Here is a 25,311-nt window from a genome sequence, read left to right as displayed (position 1 = left end):
AAATCTCCATTAATGGAGGGTGTTGCCATGATTTTCAGCAAAACACAATATAGCCCATATCTAGTGGCACTTTTTAAAACAACAGCAATCTTAGTGGTAAACAACTGAGACAGCCAATAGCATAGCTAGTCTATGGTTTTGATACTGGTCCCTGGAAGTTAAAACCACCAAGAAATTTAACAGGGATATTCAGAGAATAAGACAACCAAAGTAGGCCTTAAATGCTCTCACATATTCCTGGGGATCTGGCAGACTATATGTGTGTGAAAAACTGTGCTTAGTAGAAGTCAAAAAAGGTTGCAGATATGTACTTAACTCTGAGACAATTTAAGGCATTTTCCACCCAGAAAAGTAAGAGCTAGGACAGGGTTATAAATAGCTTGAATTTTCAATGTGTTTCCTGTCTAACATGCAGATGCATTGGTAAAGAGTATCAGCATCAAAAAGAATAAAACATGAATACATTTTATAAAAAAGTGAAATCCTTTTTACATTGAAAAATATGAAACACTGCTGAGGGCAATTAAAGATGTAAATAAAGAGAGACATTTCACATTCATGGATCAAAAAATTCAATGTTTTAAAAATGGCAGATTTCCCATGATTAATATATATATTCAAGGTGATCTCCATCAAAATCAAAGCAGGGGCTGGGGATGTGGCTCAAGCAGTAGTGTGCTCGCCTGGCATGTGCAGGGCACGGGGTTCGAACCTCAGCACCACATAAAAATAAAATAAAGATGTTGTTTCCACTGAAAACTGAAAAATAAATATTAAAAAAATTCTCTCTCTCTGTCTCTCTCTCAAAAAAAAGTCAAAGCAGGATTATGTTTTGAAATTGAGAAGTTGACCCTAATATTTATATGGAAATGTAAAGAACTCAGATTAGCCCAGATAATGTGAGTTTACATATAAATCCTTATATTTATGGTACACTAGTTTTCAAAAATGTTCCAGGTCAATTCAACACCAAAAAGAATATTTCAACAAATGGTGATGGAAAAATTGGATATCCAATATCCAAATGCAAAACAACAAATTAAGACGCTTAACTTACCATATGTAAAAGTAACTAAAAATGGATCAGAAACAGTAAAACTATAAAAATTTTAGGAGAAAACCCTCCTTATCTCAGATTAGGCAAAGATTTCTTAGATAAAATACCAAAAATAAAATAAAAGGAAAGGAAAGGAAAAAAGAAAAGAAAATGAAAAAAGAAATACAATATGCAAAAGGAAAAAATCATAAATTGGAAATTTGTATTGAATTTATAAAAAATTGAATTTATAAAAATTCAAAACCTTTGCTCTTCTAAAGATAAGAATGGGACAATGAAAAGACAAGCCATCTGTGATCAATTACTTGTATACTAATTACATTTCAATAATGAGACAAATAGCCCAATTTAAAAATGGGCAAAATATTAAGTAGAAATTTCTCTGAAGAACATATACAAATGTCAAGAAAGCACATAGGAATGTGTTCCATTAGTCATTAGGCAAATGGCTACAATGTTTTTAAAGGGAAAATAACAAGGATTGATGAGGATATGGAAAATTTAGAACCACAGACATTGCTGATGGCTCATGTAAATGAATATAAAATAGTACTATCCTTTAGAAAATGGTTTAGCAAAATATTAATTATAAAATGACCAAGCAATTGTATTACTAGTTATCTACCCAAGAGAACTGAAAACAAATGTCCATCCCTAAAACTCATACACAAATGTTTATAGTAGTCTTATTCACAACAATGAAAAAATAAAAAACAATCTACATGTCTGTCCACTGATTTTAAAAAATTCAGTCTAACATGTAGTGTATTTTTAAAAATGTAGTCTAACAATACCACAATATTGGGTGATTTCAACATACCCCCTCACCTCTAGATAGGTTATTCAGATATACACCGAGTAAAGATTCTACAGAGCTAAAAAATACTATTAATCACATGGACTTGCCAGACTTCTATAGAATAATTCATTTATCAAAAACTGAATTCACTTTCATCTCAAGAGCACATGGAAAATTCTCTGAAATGAATCATATTTTGTGGAACAAAGCAAATTTTAGCAAATACAAAAAACATAAATGATTCCTTGCATCCTAGCAGATCATAATGGAATGAATTTAGAAATCAAGGGCAATACAAAAACCAGAAGCCACTCTAATACCAGAAGATTAAATAATGCAGTTTTGAATGAAGAATGTTTCATAGAAGAAACATCTCATAAAATAGAGATACAACATATCAAAACCTCTGGGACAGTATAAAGGTAGTTCTAAGATTAAAGTTTATAGCATTAAGTTCCTATATTAAGAAAGTAGAAAGTTATTTAATAAATAATCTAACATTGCAACAAAAGAACAAACTACTACTCAAATCAGTATAAGATGGGATATAATTAAGATTTGAGATGAAATTGAGGATAAAAAACAATACAAAGGATTAATGCAACAAAGAGTTGGTTCTTTGAAAGGATAAATGATATTGATAAACCTTGGGCCCTGGGTTCAATCCTCAGCACCACATTAAAAAAAATAAACAAATAAAGGTATTGTGTCCATCTACAACTAAAAATATTTTTTAAAATATTGATAAATCTTTAGCCAAACTAACCAAAAGAAAGAGAATAACCAAATTAACAAAATTAGATATCACTACAGACACTATGAAATCCAGAGGATCATTAGAAAGTATTTTGAAAAGCTATATACCAATAAGCTAAAAAATCTTGAAGATATTGACAAATTCCTTCAGACATATGAGCTATCCAAACTGAATCATGAAATAGAAAACATAACCAGATTAATATGAAGTAATAAAATTGAAGCAGCTATCAAAATCCTTCCAACAAGAAAAGTCCAGGACTTGATGGATTCTTAGTCAAGTTCTACCAGACCTTTAAGAAGAACTAACACACACCAGTCCTTCTCAAATTATTCCATGAAATAGAAAAGGAACAAATACTGCCAAATTCATTCTATGAAGCCAGTATCACCATGATACCAAAACCAGACAAAAACACATCAAAGAAAGAAAACATCAGAGGAATATCCAAAATTAGATGTAGAAATTCTTAATAAAATATTGGTAAACTACATTCAAAACAAAATTAAAGAAGATAGTACACCATGATCAAGTGGGGTTCATCCCAGGGATTCAGTTGGTTCAATATATGGAAATCAATAAATGTAATTCACCACATAAATAGAGCTAAGGACAAGAATCACATGATAATTTCGATACAGAGAAGATATTTGAGAAAGTCCAGTACTCATTCATTCTTAAAACTAGGAAGAGAAGAAACTTAACCTGAACATTGTAAAGCCTATATATGATAAACTCAAATCTAACATCATACTGAATGGAGAAAAACTGAAAGCATTTCCTCTAATATCAGGAATAAGAGAAGGATGTCCACTCTCACCAATCCTATTCAACATAGCCACTGAAACTCTAGCCAGAGCAATCAAAGAGAGGAAATTAAAGGGATACAAATAGGAAAAGAAGAAGTCAAACTATATTTGCTGATGACACTATCTTGTATTTATAAGACCCCCAAAACTCCACCAGAAAATTGCTGGAGCAGAAAAATAAATTCAGTCAAGTAGCAGGATATAAGATCAACATACATAAATCATTTGTGTTCCTATACTTAAATAATGAATCTCCTGAAAAAGAAATCAGGATAACTACCCCATTCATAATGCCCCCCCCCAAAAAAAACCCCACAAAAAGAACATATTGGGAAAGACCTCTACAATGAAAACTATAGAACATCAAAGAAAGAAATTGAAGAACCCAGAAGATGGAAAAAACCTCCCATGTTCTTGCATAGGCATAATTAATATTGTTAAAATGGTCATGTTCCCAAAAGCATTATACAGATTCAATGCAATCCCCATTATATACCAATGGCATTATTCACAGAACTAGAAAAAAAGCAGTTCTAAAATTTATTTGGAAGAATAAGAGATACAGAATAGACAAAGTAATACTGAGCAAGAAGAGCAATGCTGAAGGTATCATAATACTGGTCCTCAAATTATCCTACAGAGGTATAATAACAAAAACAGCATGGTATTGGCACCAAAACAGACATGAAGACCAATGGGACAGAACAGAAGGCAGAGAAAAACGCCAAAGGTGCCAAAAACATGTTGGTGATATGACAAGCTTTTTTAACAAATGGTGTTGGGAAAACTGGATATCCATATGAACAAGAATGCAACTAGATTTCTCCCCCCTACCCCACTCACCTGGCACGAAAGTCAATTCAGTGAATCAAAGGCCTAGGATTAGACCAGAAACTCTGCAACTACTAGAAGAAAATGTAGATCAAACACTGCAACATAGTGGTGCAGGCATTGACTTCTTTAACAAGACTTCTAAAGTTCAAGAAATAAAACCAAGAATCAATAAGTGGGACAACATAAAATTAAAAAGCTTCTGTATAGCAAAGGAAATGATTAATAGCACGAAGAGAGAGCCTACAGGAGATCTTTGCCACCTGCTCCTCAGATAGGAGATTAATATTCAGACTGTATAAAGAACTCAAAAAACTTAATACCAAAAAAACAAATAATCCAGTTAATAAATGGCAAAAGAACTAAACAGACACTTCTCAAAATAAGAAATATGGGTGGCAAATAAAAACATGAAAAAATGTTCAGTATCTCTAGCAATTAGGGAAACGCAAAGCAAAACTACACTGAGATTTCATCTTACTCCAGTCAGAATGGCAATTACCAAGAATACAAATAATAGAGCTGAGGTTGTGGCTCAGCAGTAGAGTGCTCATCTATCACTTGCGAGGCCCTGGGTTAGATCCTCAGCACCATATAAAAATAAATAGATAAAATAAAGGTATTGTGTCTAACTACAACTAAAAATAAATATTAAAAAAGAATACAAATAATAATAAACATTTGCAAGGATGTGGGGAAAAGGTACATTCTTACATAGTGTGTGAGATGGCAAATTAGTACAAACACTCTGGAAAGCATTATGGAGATTCCTCAAAAGATTTTAAAAATGGCCAGGTGTGGTAGCACACTCCTGTAATCCTAGCAGCTTGGAAGGCTGAGGCAGGATGATCACAAGTTCAAAGCCAGCTTTAGCAACTTAGCGAGGCTCAAAGTAACTCAGTAAAACCCTGTCTCTAAATAATATATATATATATATATATATATATATATATATATATATATATATATATATATATATGGCTTGGGACGTGGCTCAGTGGTTAAGTGCCCCTGGGTTCAATTCCATTCCTAAATGACTAGGAATGGAATCATCATATGACCTAGCTACTCTGCCCCTTGGTATATATTCAAAAGATTTAAAATCAGCATATATAATGATGCAACCATACCAATGTTTACAGCAGCAGTAGCCAAGCTATGGAAGCAGCCCAGGTACCCATTAGCATATGAATGAATACGCAAAATGTGGTATGGATACACAATGGAGTTTTACTCAGCCATACAGAAGAATTATATTATTCTTGAACATAATTAAACATTAAAGAATCATACAATTAAAGAATTGTGTGGCTGCATCACTATAGTGTGCTGATTTTCAATCTTTTGGAATATACCAAGAAGCAGATGGCTGGGTCATTTGCTGATACATGGATAGAACTGGAGAGCATCAAGCTAAGTGAAATAAGCCAAATCCAGAAAGTCATGGGTTGAATGTTTTCTCTGAGATACAGAAGCTTGACCAAAATAAGGGGGCAAAAAGGAAGAAAAAGTTGGGGGAAATTCCAAGAAAACAGAAAAGAGATCAGTGGAGTAGAGGGAGTTGAGGGGGAGGAGGGAAGAATGGGAAAAGAGAAGAATGGTAGAATGAATCTGACCAAACTTTCCTATGTATATAGATATGAATATACCACAGTGAACCTGACCTTTATGTATATCCATATGCACTGTTATGATTTAGATATGCACTGTCCCCCAAAAGCTGTAAAACAAAAGAATGTTCAGAGGTAAAATGATCAGATTATGAGAGTTGTGATATAATCAATGACATAATCCACTGAGAAGGATTAACTGGGTAGTAACTGTAGGCAGGTGGAGGTAGATCCCTGAGAGTGAGCCTTTGGGGTCTATATTGTTTATCCCTGGTGAGTGGAGGTCCCTCTGATTTCCTGATTTCTATGTCCTGAGGTGCTTTCCAACTCCACTTCCTTCTGCCATCATCTGCCTCTTCTAAGGTCCACAGCAATTGGACTCCACATTATGGATGAGACCTCTAAAACCATGGGTACTGAATAAACATTTCCTTCTCTACAATTGTTCTTGTCAGGTCTTTAGGTCACAGCAGTGAAAAAACTGACTAAAACATGCACTAATTAAAAGAAACTATAAAAATGAGGCTTCTCCATACCATGGAATATGATTCAGTCATGAAAATGAATTAAGTACTGATTCATGTTACAATAAGGATGAGCCCTGGAAACATTATGAGAAGAATAAGAACATAGACACAAAAGGCCACTTATTCTATGATTCCTGTCATGTGAAATGACTGTAATAGGTAAATCCATAGAGACAAAGTAGCTTAGGAGTTGCCTGGTTCTGCTGGTAGTCACAGGATGGCTTACAAGTTCGAAAATGAGATATCATTCAGTTGATGGAAATGTCTAAAGTCAGATTTTAATGATGGCTACACCTCTTGATAAGTTTGCTAAGAATCCTTGAAGTGTACAGTCAAAACAGGCCAATTTTATGGTATGTAAAAGATATCTCAGAAAAAATTGAGCCGGGGGCGGTGGCGTCCGCCTCTAATCCCAGCGGCTTGGGAGGCTGACTAGGAGCATCTTGAGTTCAAAGCCAGCCTCAGCAAAGATGAGGCCCTAAGCAACTCAGTGAGACCCTGACTCTTAATAAAATACAAAATAGAGCTGGGGATGTGGCTCAGTGGTCAAGAGCCCCTGAGTTCAATCCCTGGTACTAAAAGGGAAAAAAGGAAGAAAAAAAAAAAACAACTAAGAACATCCTAGGAAGCAAAGAAAAAAAACATATCATCTCTTTGATGATTTGTGAGAGACCATGCAGAGCTCCTTAGGCTACCGTCTGTTGTGGCACTGCTGACTGTGACTGGGTAAGTGGTTTTCTTCTGAGGTCTGAGAGTGAAGCAGTGATTTTGTATTTTAAAATTTAAAACTTTACAAATAATATTGCTGGTTTGAAATCTGGAGTAGTGGGGTGGGGAAACAGATTTGAAAAATATTCAGCATGTGGAAGTGACAAGATTTTATACTGATTACATATAGACAGTGGAGGTGAATGAAGATGCCTAATACTGAGTATGCTTGAAGTTGCATTCCTGGCACAGAGCAGACATTTGTTGATTGTCTTTGGAGTAAACAAATAGGGTGTGATGAACAGGGTAAAAATAGATGAGCAGAATAAAAAAACATAGCTAAACAAAGCAGTCACCCGTTCTTGCCAAATGGCCAGTCCTAAACTCACCCTGAAGGCTGGTCAACAGATGTCCTGCACGATTTCCATCAGACCGTTTGAGAAATTATCAGGCCTCTCCCTCACCCAGAAAAACATTCACTATATATCAGGTCCTCCTTGCTAGAACTTGCAGGTGTGGCACAGGCTGAGCTTCCCCAAGAGTCTTATCCTACAAATTTATGTGTGGCGCAATGGCAGGTTCATGCCCAGACCATATGAGCTTGAGGGACATTTGGCCTTGTAGACAGAGGGTCACAGCGGTAGCCAGTCAGTTGATCTGTTTGGTTTGGCTCCAAGCATCCACCAAAGAGTTTATTAACTCACCAACCCCCAGCTTTGGCAGATAGAAAATACAGCTGTCAGAAACATCTTAAACATGGAGTGATTGGTTTGGATATTTTACTGCCTTCTCAGAGTTGACAAGCACAAATGCAGAAATACTCATCACTCTTGGTACATACACCAAAACAAGGAAGTGATTGGTGTCAGTTCACACTGCCAAGAAATGAAGAAATGGGAGGGGCATACTAAAGAAGCCCCCAGAATCTACCACTCCAGTGTGCATTTCTTTCATCTTACTGGTTAAGATGCAAAGTATATTTTTAAGCATGTGATAAATTAGTATATTTTTGTAGTTGTTGTGAAAAGTATTTTGCATAATTAATAGTTTCCACTATGATTATCAAACCTGCTCCTTATGAGGAAGAATTGAAAGTTGACATCAGGATGTTGATCTATAGTATTTATATTTCTTGTATGTGTTTACAGTTAACAAATGTAAAATCAACTGTGTATAATATCAAGTTAAGAAGCAATTGTACAGCTGGGTGTGTAGCTCAGTGGTAAAGTGCATGCCTCTCATGTGTGAGGCCCTGGGTTTGATCTTCAGCATCACATAAAAATATAAATAAAGATACTGTGTGTTTATTTACAACTAAAAATATTTTTAAAAAGAAGCAATTGTAAGAGAGTTTTGTATGAGGGGATTATGGAAATATTTCTAAATCTGAGAGTTCAAGGTTTTCTTTCAGTGCTTACTTGGGGAGTTAACTCACTCAACTCTTTCAAGAAAGTTTTGCTAGCAATGTTATATATGACATATATAATAGTATGCAATCACGTAGCTAAAATCCTAAAAGGTAAAACATCCAGAAGAGCTTATTCAGAGTTGACATTCAAGTTATGCATTACATGAATTCCGTTTCCAGTATTATTAAAGGGTTCGGAGTTGTTTTCCGAACAGTGAACTTCTTAGGTAACTTCCCCAATACCCTACTGGGCCACCCCTTAGGCAACCTTGTTTTGGGGGGACAGACAAAGGGTAAAATCTGGGCAGAGAACATTAACTGATATGAGCACTAAAGAAGGCAGCGCTGGAAGGTCTTGCAAAAGTTGAGTTTCTCTTTCCATTGCAAGGGAAGGGTAAGTGAGGTACGGAGAGGTAGGGACTTGCTGAAGTCTAGACACCAAGTGAGTGACAGATCCAGGGCTGCAAGGTTTGACTGAGGTTGAAAACAATGTACGCAAAGCGTCAGTCCCAACGCCAGCTCGCTCCAGTTGTTGCAGCTCTTCCCGAGCGCTAGGCCCATTTAGCCCCACGCCGATAGTCTGTCGCGCAACTGGCACAAACTGTGACGCCAGCCCTGAAGGCAAGGCGGGAGTGTCCTTCTCTTCCAGCAGAGTTAAGGTGAGTACCACCACTCTGAGATGGAGCAGCAGGGGAGAGCCGCCGCCGCCCTCTGCACCAGGCTCCAAAGCCAGAGCCTAGGCAAACCCACAGCCAAAGATACCCCTTATCCGACCCACGCGGCTGGACCTACCTGTGCTGGAGGTCGCGACTCCCAACTCCGCAGAATGGGTAGAAATGCAAACAAGGAGGGCGTTGGAATGCACAGTTGCAAGGCCGTTTGCTACCCCCCCCCCCAGATTGTCGGCCCGCGCTCCCCTCCCCCAGTCCACTTGGGCCTTGCTGAGAGCCTTGAGGCTCCGCCTCACTCCTTCCGGCTGGTGCTGTGTCTGTGCGCCGCTTAAACTAACCCGCTGCAGAGGCGCCTTAAAGACCTACATCCAGAGGGATTGGGCCTGGATGCGCTACTTAATTGCCTTCATTGAACAGACTTGGGAGCATAGTTTCGGGAAGCAGAACACACAAACCGCAACGCTACTGCGGCTGTAAAACTCAGGTCGCCTGCCTGCCTACCGTTTCTAGTGCTGGGGATTGAACCCAGGGCCATGTGCATGCAAGGCACTCTACCAACTGAGCTGTATCCCCAGCCCCTCACGGTGTTTCTTATTGAACTGAAATAGCACTAAAACTCTTCCATCGCCCTTTGGCCACTTTCTTGCCTCCTCCACAACCAGTCATTGCTGGACTCCTATGAGTTAACTTGAATAGCTTCAATCCAAGTTCACATACGATGCTAAATGCAGTGAACACTACAGGGGAACAAACATTAAGAATAAACACTTTACGCAAGTAAAAATTTAAGAACCGGAGCTGCGGTTGTAGCCAGGCAAGGACCACTTGCCTAACATGTGTGAAGCACTGAGTTCTATCCAAAGCATCACATAAAAATAAATAAATAAAATAAAGGTACACCAAAAAAATATTTTTAAAAAATTTAAGAACAGTACATATTGGAAAGACTAAAAAGTGTAGTGAAATAATATCTTCAATAAAAATACAGGACAGAGGAAAAATACTGAAAGAATAAAGAAGAAAATTCAATGCATATACATTGAAAAGTAAGCGATTCTGGAGTATTGTACATTATCATACTATTAGAGATGAACAATATTGGTCTAAGGACAAAACGTAAGAAAGGAAATGTCTTGTACAAGTTAAAATAAACACCAGTTTCTTTAAAAAAAAAAAAAAAGATATACAGAAGAAAAAGTCTCCACTCCAAAGAGCCTTTTAATAATATTCCACACTTCTACCGGGAATTCATTCCTCCATGAAAGCTCTACCCACATTTATTTAGGAAGCTGATACTTATCACTTCTTACTCAATTGAGAGATTACCTTCTCTATGGTTCTTTCACTGTCTTTTCAAAGGTAGTTTATATTCTCCTTTTCCATGTGTCCAATATGCCCAATGGATCTAGTATAGACCTCATGTATATGACTAATTCTGGATGGTGATTTCTCCTTTTACATCTCTGTCCTCCAGTGAAGCAGTAGCTTCTTCAGAGCAGAAAACTTGTACTGCTTATATTTCTTTTCCAAACAGATCATGTGTCTATGCTTTAATGAATATTTGTTGAGAATTGCCTAAAACCAGTGAGTAGACAAACAAAACTATAGACACAATATATATTAACAGTACAAACTGAATAAGTTGACAGTCTACATTTAGTCTGCATTGTATTCATCCCAGAGCAAACATTAGTGAATGTAGGACATTGTACTAAACTCTAGGTATAAAATGACAAATAAAACCTAGATATATTCTATGCCCTTATGTTTAAAGAACAAACAGGACTTGGTCAGGCAAATAGGAAAAGGAAAAACATTCTAAACAGAGGGAACAGCATGATCCAAAGTCCAGTAACAGGAAAGAGCATGACAGTAGCAATTAGAGCAAATGAAATCAAAAAAGTAAGGTGAAATCAACAAAGTAGAGAGAAAGGACAAGAAGTTGATAGTCAAAACATGCTTGTTTATGAGTTAAAAGAAGACAGTTGCCTTAAATAATAGGAACCAGTATTTATTAAACCTGTACTACATGGCAAGCATCAGGCTAAGTGTGTCATTACAAATATTTAAAGCACATAATATTTTTATCCCTACCTTAACAAATAAGGCAACTAAGGCACAGATAGGTTAAGCAATTTCACCAGCATTACACAACAAGTTAACTTTCAGAGCTAAGATAGCTAATCTTCTGCCCTAGACATAGGTCAGAAGCTATAAGGAAAGCACAAATAAAACCTACAAAGAGCTCTTTCACAAAATTTGTTTGTTGGTCCTATATAGTTGATGTGTATAATAATCCATACTAAGAGCTTAAAGAAACAATACCCTGTACTCTACCACTAATGCTCTAGACAGAAGACTTTGGCCTAGATATTGGTTGATAATAACAATGGTAGTGATACCTTTGGTGGATGATACCATACAGCAGCAAGGCAGAGCAGAGGAGGAAGAAAAAGATAGTTTTCCTGACTTCTACTTGATGGAGTATCTATGAAACTTCAGATAAAGAACCTCATTGATTCTCAGTTTCTTATTCCACAAACGGGCATAACAGTAGTATCTATCTCACATGATTGTGATGATAATATGTAAAGCACCTGGACTTGTCTTGAATACAGTATATGAGTGACTAGTAGCTGCTATGATGATAGTGTTATTTTAGTGATTGAAGAAGAGGTATGAGCAACCATGAAAAATGTGGTTCACTTACAATTTGAGGAAAGTGACATGCAATTTCAGATAAATACCAAATGGGTAGTGTAACAAAAGTTTGTTTCCCTTTTTGCATTAGTTGCCCTCCATTTATTACTCAATTTTAGTTAGCACTTATTGTTAGTAACTAAGCATTGTATGCATTTACTTCTTGGTATCCATTATGATGATGATGATGAGTGTGCGTATGTGTGCACATGCGCATGTGTGTGTGTGTGTGTGTGTGTGTGTGTGTGTGTGTAGCAGCTCACACAATGTCTGGTACAGAGTGGAACTTCAATATTTGTGGAATGAATGAATTAATGGCTGAATAAAAAGGTATATACAAATGTGCTAGGAAATAAAATAGAAAAAGCAATAAATATGGTATATTTTATGTTCCTGCCACACTACTGTTTCTTCTAAGACACACTAAGATTATTCCTATTTTGTTTCCAAAATATAATATGCTCATTTGTTTATCACTTCCAGCACTGCTAATGCTCCAGTAAGGGGTAGGTAATTTTTTTTCTGTAAAGTGTCAGATAATAAATATTTTGATCTTTATGAGACACATATAGCCTCTGTCTACAGCTGAGTAATTCTACCTTCATATAGCAAAAGCAGTCATAGATCACAGACAATACATAAATGAATGTATATGGAAGTGTTCCAATAAGTTTATTTGCAAAAGCAAAAATGAAGAAGGATTTGGCTAGGGACTATAATTTGCCAACTTTCACTCTAGGCTAAATAACAGCCATGTCTTGCATGGAATTCTGTATTGGATTATGTGAGAGCCATCATCTTTTGTTAACACCTACATCATAATTTTATCAGCATCTTATTGAAACTTTTACACTCTCTAATCCTGTCTATAGATTTAAGAGGTCTTAAAGAGTGGTTAAAATTCTGAATTAATTATGATCTTGATTTTCATTCATCAAAAATTGTCCTTAAAAATGATTAAAAGAAAAATATTAGACAAGTTGAATTTAGAAGAGTTTATTTGAACAAAGAACGATTCATGAATCAGGCAACCCTCAGAATTAGAAGAGGCTGAGAAAGCTCTACATGGGCAGGCAGTATTTATAGACAGAAAATGGAACTGACATAAAAGAGCCGGATTGGATAGGCTTGTTGCCTGTGTTATTTAAACATGTCTGAGCAGTTTTCAGCAGATGCCTGAAACCACAGATAGCATCAAACCTTATATATGCTACTATTTTTCTATACATATACACCTATGATAAAGTTTAATTTATAAATGTGGGCAGATTCAACTATTAACAAGAATAATTAACAATAAATAGAACTATTATAATGGCATACTGTAATAAAATTGTTTGGTTTTGGAATTTCTCATTTTACATTTTTGGATCACAGTTGACTGCAGTTAACTGAAACCATGGAAAGCAAAACTGTGGAGATGGGGGAATGACTTTATTCTCAAATTAGGTTATAGTTTGTTTACATATTAAGTTACATTACACTTCAGTAAGCACAGAGAGCTTTAGGCCAAATTTAATTTAATTTAGCAATTTCTTTCTCTTTTGGTCAGCCTTTCAATTTTGAGAGATCGACCAAAATCTTGGGCACTGATACCACTTTCTATTGCCATTATGATGGGACTTGTTTAGTGTCAGTATGGAATTCACAGTTCACAATCTCAAATTATTTGGATTATTATGCTTTCTTCATCATTTTATTATTCCAATTATAATGAGACCAGTTAATGTATGAAGGGTGACTGCAATATGAGCATTTAGGACTCCTTGAGGAAGTATCACACACAAAGGAGACTTTTATGAAGAGTAACAGGAGAAACTGAAGTAGACTCCTTAATAGGAGTGTCAAATGAAATGAACAAAATGACCAAAATCAAATAATTTAAAGTTCAGGCAATAAATATAGTTTGACAGTATTTTAGTTCAATTGTCTATAGTCTTTGTTCAGTTCACTGTGAAGTAACCTGCCAGGTAACTGTCATCTGAGAACATATTATGTTTTCCCTTACCCTCAGAAATTTCTTACTGTATTCAGTGACTGTATCTAGGGAGACAGCCATATTAGCCACCCTTTTAATTTTTGTATAATTATTTTTTAAAGGGGTCCCATCTCATTGTTGCCCAGGCTCATATTTGACACCGGGACTCCAGTTATCCTCCCATCTTAGCCTTCAGGGTAATTGGGAATATAGGCACCATACCTGGTTCTGCCACCTTCTTTTATATTTGTGGTGCTGAGGATTGAATCAGAATCCAGGGCCTCACACATTGTAAGCAAGCACTCTATCACTGAGCTACACTCTCAACCTTCCGGTACCTTTTTGGTAAAATCAGGGGAAAGTTAAGTGCAACATGCAGTTCTATTTAGCAGCATGCACATGCCTCCACCATAAGCAGGAGGAAATCTAAAGCTCCATGATGTTCGTTTAAATGTTTTTGTTGAACATGAATGTTCTCATCCACCTTTTGGAGAGTAGCCTCCACCTGTGTAAATTCCTGGATTGGCTAGTTCACTACAGAATTCAATATTTTCCCTAAACTTATGGGTTATCTTCAAATTCCATGCAGCTGGCATACTACTACCACCAATAGCGAGCCTTCAGGAACCCCACTGGAAGCTTTCTTCAGTGGAAACTAACTTGATTTCATCTGTTTCAAGTTTGGCATGAATTTCAACTACCAAATGCTTTGGCTTCTGAGTATGGGAGGTATGGAAACTTTTCGGGAGAGCTACTTGGAGTGAGCCAGACCAAATAGATCTGAACCAAGGAAGAGGCAGAACAGAGAGAGCGGGCAAATTCTCCAAAGACCCAACGTGGGCCACTGGCGGCTGGAAAAGAGGGCCACCTAGTGGTGTTTGAGTAAAGATCAGTTAAAGTTGTACACCTGCTGTTTGCATAGCTCCTGAACATGGTACAGTGGGAAACTTCCCTTTTTTATGGTTCCTTTATAGCATGGTAAAAGGGTGGTAACAAGATTTACTTTTCTTCCATAAATATTATGAAACTTGTTCATCTATTCGATTTTTTTTCTTAACTTTTCTTCCCATTTAAGAATAACCAGTCATCTGACTTCAGGGCAAAAAAAAAAAAAAAATACTCTTTTTCTTTTCACAAAACATTCTCATACCTTATAGCTTTTCCTTACAAAAATCACATGTTATCTTTCTTGTTTTCTTGCTTAGAAAGCCATTTACCTTAATATTTGTACTAATTTTAGTAACATATATTAATTAAAATTCTTAACCCCAAGTGGCCTTAATTTCCAGTGAACACTAGGGGAAGGAAATTATTGTGAACTGTCCATAACATAACCAATCCATACTTTGGCAAATCTATGAATCAATTTCTAGAAGCATGTGCTTTCTCATGGTATAGTTTGTTGGAGTGGTACAGAATATGTTTGCCAATAGTCCCAAATGTGTTTAGTCTCCCTATGACAAGAAACTGTAGAGGAGATAAAAGTTTATCTCTATTCTTACAGATTTTTTCTGTGTTGGCTACATCTAAGAATTAAATTATTGTTTGTAGAGATTTCTCTCAACCTCAAATTTACATTCCTAATGATAAAAATGTTAAAACCTTCTGATATAGGAAGGAAATATTTTACATATATTTAACATACATATTTTTGATAATTATTCTTTGATTGTTTGTAAAGATAAGATATTAAACAGTTAGCCACCATCTTTTTTTGTTGACAAATTTTTTAATATAGAGATAATATAAGCTTATTTTACTAGTAAACGTAGGTAAGACAGGTGGCTCGTCATATTGTCATCATATTTAATGCTAAAAACTCTGAAGCTATCCCTATTTTAATAAAATCAATAATATTCTTATTTACCAAAGATTATACAAGTCATATGAACTTGAAAAGTATTTGGGTTAATCCTGTTTTTTTTTCTGAGAGAATAATTATATAAGGGTATTTTCTTCAAACAAATTTAATAGAAGTCTTACAACAATTTGGCAAAATCATGAGGAAATAGATTGTACAGCTAGTATTCTAACATTTTTGCCATGTACCAAGTGTACTCCTGGACTCATCATGGCCACTTTTAAACTTGTATTATAGCCAGAGACTGGTTTATCCATTTTTGTTTCTTTTCAAGATTGAATAACAAAACAATTAATTGGGGTTTTCCTCAAGAAAGAGAGTTTTGGTGTATAACAAAATTCATGACAACAAGAAAGAGGTGGACAGAGTACACAGAGTATATAATCAGCAGGAGTTTGAGAAGTAGACAGAGATTCTTGTGGGAGAATCAGGATTGAATGAAGAAAACATAAATGACTCATTATTGCAAATGTTTTTCTGAAAATGGTCCAGATGTCAATTGGACAGTTCAGCCATGAGAACCTTTCAGACTTGATGATTTTAAATCCTTACCACAGAAATCTTTTTTTTTCTCTGAAGAATTTGTTGATTATTGACCCTGGAGTGAAGCCTTCAGGGGCTTCCTCTATTATGGAACTAACTAGTCTAGACCAAAAGAAGTGGGTCCATCAAATGGCTGGTGTAAAAATGGACAACTTCTTTTTCAATGATCTGGCTATTTACAATAAAGAAAGTGATCTTATGTCCCAGGATTATTCAGTTGGGGCCTGTTGGCTTTGGTTTAAAATATGTACAAGGAAGCTGTCTCATTTCTTGTAGCTATTTATCTGTAAAGATATTCATCTGTTTGCCTTTTGTTAGGAGTCTTAGGCAATTTTGGATTCGTTTAGTCTTTTGGAAGCCTTGTGTACCAATAAAAACATATTCCTTTGCTTTTGAATCATTTTGGATTTTTTCTTTTCTAATGTACCTTGCAAGTGAAAAATTTGATCAAGGTTAAAAGTTTTCCACTTTAGCCACTGTGAATCTTAAGTTGTTGTTACTAAGGTTAACTCATTTTTCCAAAAGTGCGTAGATTCTGGGCACATGGTTTTTGTACATGAAATTATCCAGTATCCTAGAAAGTAGAGCACTAAATTTCTTAGATTTGGAGAAGTGTATTTCTTTTTCATTGTTAAATTCACATGTAAAATTATACATATTTATGAGGTACTATATGATGGTTCCCTGCATGTATACATTGTGCAGTGATACAATTCAGAATTTCTATTTCTTCAAATATTTATTATTTCTTTGTGGTGAAAACACTCAAATTCGTTTCTTCTAGCTTTTTGAACTATACAATACACTACCATTATCTACAGTTATCTGGTTATGCAAAAGCACTCTAGAATTTACTTATCCTATCTATAACTGTAAGTTAGTACTCATTGACCAGCCTCTCCCCATTCCTCTCTTATTCTCTCCAGACTTTGGAAGCTAATATTCTACTTTTGATTTCTATGATATTAACTTCTTTAGATTCCACCTATGAGTGAGATCATGTTGCATTTGTCTTTTTGTGTTGGTTTTTATTTCACTTAACATAATGTCTTCCAGTTCCAGCCATGTTGTTAAAAATAACAGGATTCTATGCTTTTAAAAAAATATTTATTTCTTAGTTGTAGTTGGACACAATAACTTTATTCCATTCATTTATTTTTATGTGGTGCTGAGGATCGAACTCAGGGCCCTGCGCATGCTAGGCGAGCACTCTGCTGCTGAGCCACAACCCCAGCCCTATGTTTTCTTATGTTAAGTAGTATTCTACTGTGCATGTATACCATACCTTATTTATCCATCTATTCCATGTGCATTATCAACTGATGGACACCTCAGTTGATTTTATAACTTAGCTAGGTGTCGATAGTGCTACAATACACATGAGAGTGCAATTAACTCTTTGTTGTACTGATTTCATTTCCTTTTTTGGGGGTGAGGTGCCAGGGATTGAACTCAGGAGCACTCAACCACTGAGCCACATCCCAGCCCTATTTTGTATTTTATTTAGAGACAGGGTCTTACTCAGTTGCTTAGGGCCTCACCTTTGCTGAGACTGGCTTTGAACTCGTGATCCTCCTGCCTCAGCCTCCCAAGCCACTGAGATTACAGGCATGTGCCACCATGTCTGGCTCATTTCCTTTTGATATATACCCAGTAGTGCAATTTTTTGAGCATATATTATCTACTTTTAGTTTAGAATCTATTTTGAATTCTCTGCGAATTTGCACAGTTGGTTGCCATATGGTCCAATTTTGGTGCCTTATTTTGTCTGTTCAGAGAGATCATGGTTTCTTGAAAGTTTTTGATGCTTGTTGATGTATGACAACATCTGCACATCAAAGGATTAAGTATTTATTTTATTCTTCATAATCTGGCTTTGTATGTGTCTTCCTTCCAGAAATTCTAAGCACTCTATAATTTTCTCTAACCTTGTGGTTTCTGCCACTACTTTAGCACTAGTAGATGGTGCCCTAAAGTCCAAATTCTCAGTGAGGTCATTGTTGATGTATTGCCACTGTTTCACCACTAGAGTGCGCCCCATGGGCCAAGTTCCTTACGAATTTGCAGTTAAATTCTGTTCAGGAAGGACTATGGAGGTGTATAAAAAGGGTACTGTGCCCCTGTGAGATTCCTTCTGGGCATGGGATGGACCCAGATCTCTCATCCACAGTTAACTGTCCTGTGGTCAGGCACCACAGAATCCTGCACAGTACTGGACTAGGTAGTGTCTAGCCCTCTGCTCCAAAGTAACATATGCCTACTTTTCTTTCCCCAATTGGACAATTTCCCTGTGTTGTGATGCCTAGGATTAAAGGATAAATGGGGTTGGCAGTCCCACAGCCACCACCAGTGCCACAATACTAGATCACACCTGGTGCCCACTAAGCATAGCACAGGGGCAGGGCCAAGTTCCACACTGCTATGGCCTAGCCCCTGCTGTGATCTATTCATGGAGCAAGACCTGTGCAGCTAGCACATGATATGGGCTGTAAATACAAGTCCACTGGGGCTGTGGGCCTCCATATAGTGCTGGACCAGGTTCAGAGGCTTGATCCACAAACAATGACCAGGAGACAGGGGCTATTTGGTTCTATTCAGTGTTGAAATTCATGTGGTAACCCTGGCACTGAGTTCCAAGGCAGTATCTTTGCTTACTTCCCTGTCCTACCTCCCTGTCCCTGCCTCCACCCTCCCCTGACCCCCGCCCTCTGCCCCGTAGGTGCAGTGTTTCTCAATGCTGTGCTGCCCATGGTTGGGGAAGGAAGTATTTTGACCTCCAAGGCCAATTCAGGTGAAGAGGCTCTGTTCAGGGACACAGTTGTTGGGGTAGAGGCCATGGGGCTCTTCCTAATACTGGGTTTCATTGAGGCAAGCCTTGTGCTGGATTCAAAGTCTAATTTTCTCTCTTCTGTTTTCAAATGTGAGGCATCTTTCTCCATGCTGTACTGCTTGAAGTTGAGAGACCGATGACATTGGCAACTCTTTCCTTCCTGCCTTTTTCAATGCATCTTTTCATATAACTTTGCTAAAACCAGGTACTAAGATCTCTCACATGGTTTCCTTAGCTCTTGTGAAAGTACTTTTGTGTATAAATAGCTATTCTAATTGATGTTTCTGTGAGGAGATGATTGCTGGAGGGTCTTATTCCACCATCTTGCTCTGACTCTTGTCCCCTGAAAAGTGAAACACACTTTCAAAAGGTGCCTATCTGAGGCCTCTAATTGGATCCAGTCCACTTAATTATTGGATCCAATCCAATTCTGGACCCAGTCCAGTAAAAATTGCTTAAATATAGTTGGAGAGCTCGAAACACAAGTCTGTAGAGTTTGAATTCAAGAGGGATCTCATCCATGACCCCAGTCACTGTGAGAGATCTATGGACTAAATGGGCCCTCACTTGTTATGATAACTTCACTTAGTTACTTTTTGCCCCTGGTGCTGTGTATCTGTGGCTGTTGCTAGAGGTCCACTTTGGATCCTACTTCTCATGTCAATCTGTTAAAAAAAACTTTAGACAAATTACATGTAGTTTATTTGAATAAAGAAACAGTTTGTGAATTGGGCAACATCTTGAACCAGAAGAGGTTCAGAGAGTTCTATCCAGCAACCTGGGCAGGCAGTAATTATAGACACAATATGGAACTGACACATGAAAATAGTCTGATATGTGTTTGTGTAATTCTGACATATCTGAGCTTTTTGTAGCCTGTATTTGGCTGAAGCTTAGCTACTGTGATTGGCTATGACTTGGGTACTTGCCACAAGAGTATACTTTCAGGTTGCCGTTTGTTTATGTATTAGTTATTTTACAGTACATTATATATGAAAACAACTTTATATCAAACTTAATTTAACAGAACCAATTGCTAGTGATATTTTAAAGAGTTAAAAATGAAGGAAAGAAAGGGCTGGGTTGTGGCTCAGTGGCAGAGTGTTTGCCTTGTACATGTAAGGCACTGGGTTCAATCCTCAGCACCACATAAAAAATAAATGAACAAAATAAAGATATTTAAAAAATGAAGGAAAGAAAAGAATGATGATTCGAATTAAGAATAAACTTTCTGGACAGAGTGTTATAATGAATTTGGCTATGTCTTTGCTCTGTGACAATTATGCTATCTAGTCTGTAAAGAAACAAATAAATGCTAAAACTTTCACAACATTATCTAAGTCATACAAAAGTTTCCACATCTACTGATGGACAAAGATTTATTAAAAGATGAAAAGTGTGAGTTGTCTCACAGAACTCAAGAAGGAGTGAAAACTTTTAAAGGACAAAGTATAGTCATTCTGTAAGAATGGTCAGAATCAAGAATTCAAATCCCATCAAGACTCTATCATTTCTTGGCAATTATCAAGAATACAAGTGACAATAAATATTGGTGAGGATGTAGAGAAAAAGGTTCACTCATACATTGCTAGTGGGACTGCAAATTAGTAAAAAACTGTGCTGAAAAGCAATATATAGATTCCTCAGAAAACATGGAATGGAATCACCATTTGATCAACTTGTCTCTCTCCTTGGGGTGTATACTTAAAGGATTTAAAATCAACATACTTCAGTGACTCAGCCACATTAATATTTATAGCAGCTCAACTCACAATAGCTAAAGTATGGAACCAACCTAGATATCCTTCAATAGATGAATGGATAAGGAAATGTAAGATATATATATATGACTTGGGTATAATATATGCAATGGAATATTACTCAGCCAGAAAGAAGAATGACTTTATGACTTTTGCCAATAAATGGTTGGATCTGGAGACTATCATGCTAAGTGAAATAAACCAGTCCCAAACAACCAAAGGCTGAATGCTCTCTCTGATATGTGTATGCTAACACACAATAACGGGGAGTGAAGAATAAAAGTCTATTGGATTAGACAAAGAGGAATGAAGGGAAGGGAGGGGAGTGGGAGTAGGAAAGACAGTAGAATGCATTGGACATAACTTCCCTATGTTCATATATGAATACACCACAGTGAAACTCCACATCATGGACAACCACAAGAATGGGATCCTAATTAGAATGAGTTATACTCCATGTAGGCATAATATGTCAAATACATATTATACACTCTACTCTCATGTATATATAAAAAATAAATAAAATATACATATCTGTAAAAAAGAAACTTGCAAATATTGAACAATAGTTAGCACATGACTATCATCCCCAGGAGAAGAGAAACCAAAAAATTAACCCTCCAAGGATCATTCAGTTGAGCAGGCAAAGATCAGAGTTCAGGATACCTGAGGCAGCTTAAGTCTGTGGAGGAAGGAGAGACAAGAAAGCTGTGCATATGTTGAGGTTTCTAGCAAAAGTTTTGGTTTTAGGTTTTTATTTTGAAATAATTATGAATTCATATCAAGTTGCAAAAATGCAGAAAAATCTCACGTATAATTCATGAGGTTCCTCCCAATGATAAAATTTTATAATTTTACTATAATATCAATCTAGAAAATTGACATTGGTACAATCCACAGAATACATTCAGATTGTAATATATATAGTTTTATTAAATATTGTCATAGGTGTAATTTCATATGATGATTACCACAATTAACCTACAAGACATTTCCATTATTGCAAGTTTTCTCATATAGTCCTCCTATTTCCCACCCTTTATCTTCCCCTAATACCTGGCAACAGTTAATCTGTTCTCCTTTTCTATAACTTTGTCATTTTAAGAATGTTATGTTAATGGAATCGTAGCCTTTTGAAATTGTCGTTTTTCTCAATACCCTTGAGGTCAATCTAAATTATGTGCATCAATAGTTCATTATATTTTTTATTGTTGAATGATACTCCATGGTATTTATCAAAGTTTATCTAATCATTCACTTATTGAATATTTGAGTAGTTTTTAGGATTGTGCTATTGTAAATAAAGCTTATGTAAACATTCATGTACAGTTTTTTTGAGGGATAGCAAGTTTTGATTTTTTGGCATAAATGCCTAGGTACACTTGCTGGGTTATATTATAGTTTAATGTTTAATCTTGTGAGAAACTTCCAAGCTCTCTTTCAGAGTAACTGTATCATTTTATATTCTCACCATCAATTTTTATGCAATCTTTCTAGTGTTTTGTGTTGTATATTTTTAAATTTCAGCTTTTCTGAAGGGTCTATACTGACATTTTAGTGTGTTTTTAATTTACATTTCCCTGATGACTAATGATATTGAACATATTTTCATGTTTTTATTTGTTATTTGTATATCATCTTTGGTGAAAGTACCCTTCATGTCTTTTGCTCACTTTCTATTTTGATTCTTATTCTTTTTTTTTTTTTTTAGTGGTTGAGTTTTGAGAGCTCCTTATATGGAGATGATCCCCAACTTATTATAGTTTGACTTATGATATTTTTACTTTTTATAATAGAGTGAAAGTGATATTAATTCAATAAAAGCTACTTCAAATTTAGAATTTTTGTATTTCCCCAGGCACTAGATACATGGTACGATAGTCTCTGATGATATCAAGCAGTGACAGAGAGCCACATCTCCCACTCAGCCAAGTAATCACAAGAAGAAACAATCTTATGGGATAAATAACCACATACTAAACTGAGAAATATTTGTATTTAAGATATTAGTCCTTTATAATGTTGAGGTAAGTTCCTGTTATCCCTAGTTTTTCTAATGTTGTGAACATGAAGGGGTGCTGTATTTTGTCAAATGCTTTTTCTACATCTATTGAGATGATCATAGGATTCTTTTTTATCTTTTTCTGTAATATTTTATTGGTACATTACAATTGTACATAATCATGAAAAACCCACCATTTTTAATATTTATTTTTTAGTTGTAGTTGGACACAATACCTTTATTTTATTTATTTATTTTTATGTGGAATTGAGGATCGAACCCAGGGCCTCGCACATGCTAGGTGAGTGCTCTACCACTGAGCCACAACCCCAGCCCAATCATGTGATTCTTATCTTTGAGTCTATTGATGTGATGAATTACATTTATTGATTTCCATATGTTGAACCAACCTTGCATCCCTGGGATGAATCCCACTTGATCATGGTGCACAATCTTTTTGATATGTTTTTGTATTCCATTTGCCAGATTTTTATTGAGAATTTTTGCATCTATGTTTATTAGAGATATTGGTCGATCTAAAGTTAGATTCTTTCTTTGATGTGTCTTTGCCTGGTTTTAAAATCAGGGTGATATTGGCCTCATAGAATGAGTTTGGAAGTGCTGCCTCTTTTTCTATTTCCTGAAATAAATTGGAGAGTATTGGTATTAGTTCATCTTTAAAGGTCTTGTAGAACTCGGCTGTGTACCCATCTGGTCCTGGGCTTTTCCTGTTTTCTTTTGTTGGCTTCTTCTATTTCCTCACTTGATATTGGTCTGTTTAAATTGTGTATATCTCCCTGACTCAATCTGGGGAGATCGTATGACTAAGGAATTTATCGATGCCTTCACTGTCTTCTATTTATTAGAGTATAAGGTTTCAAAATAATTTCTGATTATCCTCTGTATTTCTGTAGTGTCTGTTGTGATATTGCCTTTTTCATCACGGATGCTGATAATTTGAGTTCTCTCTCTCCTTCTCTTCATTAGCGTAGCTAAGGGTCTGTCAGTTTTATTTATTTATTTTTTGTTTTGTCTACTTTTTCAATTGTTTCTTTTGTTTTGATTTCAGCTCTAATTTTAATTATTTCTTGTCTTCTCCTGCTTTTGCTGTTGATTTGTTCTTCTTCTTCTAGGGCTTTGAGATGTAATGTGAGGTCATTTATTTGTTGACTTTTTCTTCTTTTAAGGAATGATCTCCATGCAATGAACTTTCCTCTTAGAACTGCTTTCATAGTGTCCCAGAGATTTTGATATGTTGTGTCTGAGTTTTCATTTTCCTCTAAGAACTTTTGATATCCTCCTTGATGTCTTTTGCAACCCATTATTCATTCAGTAGTATATTGTTTAGTCTCCATGTGATGTAGAATTTTTTATTCTTTATTTTGTTATTGATTTCCAATTTCATTCCATTATGATCTGATAAAATGCATGGTAGTATCTCTACTTTTTTTGTATTTGTTAACAGTTGCTTTGTGGCATAGTATATGGTCTATTTTAGAGAAGGATCCATGTGCTGCTGAGAAGAAAGTGTATCCACTTGATGCAGGTTGAAATATTCTATATATTTCCATTAATTCTATGTTATTGATTGTATTATTGAGTTCTATAGATTCCTTATTCAACTTTTGTTTGGAAGATCTGTCCAGTGGTGAGAGAGGTGTTGAAGTCACCCAAGATTATTGTGTGGTGGTCATTTTGACTCTTGAACTTGAGAAGAGTTTGCTTGATGAACATAGCTGCACCATTGTTTGGGGCATATATATTTATGATTTTTATGTCTTGTTGGTGTCTGGTTCCCTTGAGCAGTATGTAATGTCCTTCTTTATCCCTTTTGATTAACCTGGGCTTGAAGTCTACTTTATTTGATACAAAGATGGAAACCCCTGCTTGCTTCCGCAGTCCAAGCCAACATCATTCTAAATGGAGAAAAATTGAAAGCATGCCATCTAAAACCTGGAACAAGGCAGGGATACTCTCTTTCACACTTCTGTTTAACATAGATCTTGAAACACTGGCCAGAAAAATTAGATGAAACAAATTAAAGGGATTTGTATAGGAAAAGAAGAACTTAAGTTAGCACTATTTACTGAAGATATGATTCTATACCTAGAAGACCCAAAAAGCTCCACCAGAAAACTTCTACAATTAGTAAATGAATTCAGCAAAATAGCAGGATATAAAATCAACACCCATAAATCAAAGGCATTTCTATACATCAGTGAGAAATCCTCTGAGAAGGAAATGAGGAAAACTACCTCATTCACAATATCCTCAAAAAATAAAATAAAATAAGATTCTTGGGAATCAACTTAATGAAAGAGGTGAAAGAATATACAATGAAAACTACAGAACCCTGAGGAAAGAAATCAAAGAAGACCTTAGAAGATGGAAAGATCTACCTTGCTCTTGGATAGGCAGAATTAATATTATCAAAATGACCATACTACCAAAAGCACTATA

General features: G+C 36.0%; 2 protein-coding genes across 4 annotated transcripts in view; one reads left to right on the top strand and one right to left on the bottom strand.

Moving 5' to 3' along the window:
• The window catches only part of Tmlhe (trimethyllysine hydroxylase, epsilon), a 62,851-nt gene extending 53,419 nt beyond the window's left edge, over positions 1-9,432 (bottom strand). For 2 of the 3 annotated variants that reach the window (XM_040287481.2, XM_040287499.2), the window contains exon 1: positions 9,299-9,432. The gene's annotated coding sequence lies outside the window, so the exon portion shown is untranslated. The remainder of the gene's footprint in view (positions 1-9,298) is intronic. The other variant, XM_040287498.2, reaches the window with a different exon arrangement.
• Positions 8,840-25,311, top strand: part of Spry3 (sprouty RTK signaling antagonist 3) — a 129,379-nt gene continuing 112,907 nt past the window's right edge. Inside the window, exon 1 of the mRNA XM_040287513.2 lies at positions 8,840-9,165. The gene's annotated coding sequence lies outside the window, so the exon portion shown is untranslated. The remainder of the gene's footprint in view (positions 9,166-25,311) is intronic.

The sequence above is a fragment of the Ictidomys tridecemlineatus genome, chromosome X (genome assembly GCF_052094955.1).
Source record: "Ictidomys tridecemlineatus isolate mIctTri1 chromosome X, mIctTri1.hap1, whole genome shotgun sequence".
NCBI classification, from domain to species: Eukaryota; Metazoa; Chordata; class Mammalia; order Rodentia; family Sciuridae; genus Ictidomys; species Ictidomys tridecemlineatus.
The sequence above is the reverse complement of the archived record's forward strand: the minus strand, read 5'-3'. Positions and strand labels throughout refer to the sequence as shown.